The sequence below is a fragment of the Uloborus diversus genome, chromosome 1 (genome assembly GCF_026930045.1).
Source record: "Uloborus diversus isolate 005 chromosome 1, Udiv.v.3.1, whole genome shotgun sequence".
NCBI classification, from domain to species: Eukaryota; Metazoa; Arthropoda; class Arachnida; order Araneae; family Uloboridae; genus Uloborus; species Uloborus diversus.
In genome coordinates, this window is record NC_072731.1 from 214,276,111 (window position 1) to 214,277,325 (window position 1,215).

The window sequence follows — 1,215 nt, forward strand, 5'->3', positions numbered from 1 at the left end:
TATACAGCGTCGTCCAGTCTGAGCAGTGGATAAGCTGGGACACCATTAGGTCCTTTGACGGTGTCGCACCTTTTGCAGGCCAATACCATGGTTGCATTTGATCTGTGAAAAGAAATGTTTTTGATCTTGGTGACGACGTCCGGACTTCGTGGTGTATAGTCAAAACGAGCTGATGTGTGCATCACGTGACTTCCTTTTACTTCAATTTAATGTCATTTCCCCGTTACTGGCAATTTTAATGTGATTCAATAGTTTACTCTCTAAATAACACCAACAGTGGCCAAATTGAAATCAGATTTTTTTTAAAAAATCGCCAAATTTGTCGCCAAGTTGGCGACAAAACTTGGCGACCAAAAGACTGGCGATATATTGCCAAGTGTCCGGCAAATTATATTACCACTTGAGTTTACATCGAAATGAACAACGATTTCCCCCCAAAAAGGGGCAAAAGACCCCCTTAGGAACATCCGAATGCAACCAAAAGATAAGGACCACAGCTAGACCGCACTAGGAGTCTACGTATCAAATTTCAACTTTCTAGGACATACCGTTTTTGAGTTATGCGACATACATACACACATACGCACATACATACGTACATACGGACGTCACGAGAAAATTCGCTGTAATTAACTCGGGAATCATCATTATGGATATTTCGCGTGTCTATAGGTTCTTAGGCACTTAGCCACGTGTGGTCGAGTTGAAAAAAAACTCACTATTCATTCGGGGGTGAGTAAAATGGAAATTAAGGTCAATTTTTGAGTGAAAATTTTTTTGCGGATCCAATACTTCCTTCTTTGTAAAAGGAAGTAAAATATACTTGCTGTCTCGCGTACCTGGGGTATGGAGCAAGATAGACAACGTTCGGAACTGTGTTCAAGAAGCACAACTGTTGTCGTGCCGCTTCATCATTAACATTGTACGAACTGTACGCAATTTCTTACAAAGTCCTCCATTTGAGGCAAAGTCATTGAAAAACCACGTATGTTCATTTTGGTGAATAAAAGACTGTTAATAGTGTAAATATATGCAATTAGCCCAGACTGCATGAATAAACTTATAGTCCATGAAACCTGTGTTGTTACTTGGCAAAGTACGTGTAACGCAAACATTACGACTACGCCACAACGGTGAGAAAATATACATCTTGTAAATGCAAATAATTTAAGCATTCTTCATTTGAAAATATTTCAAACAAAGACTTTTTTCACC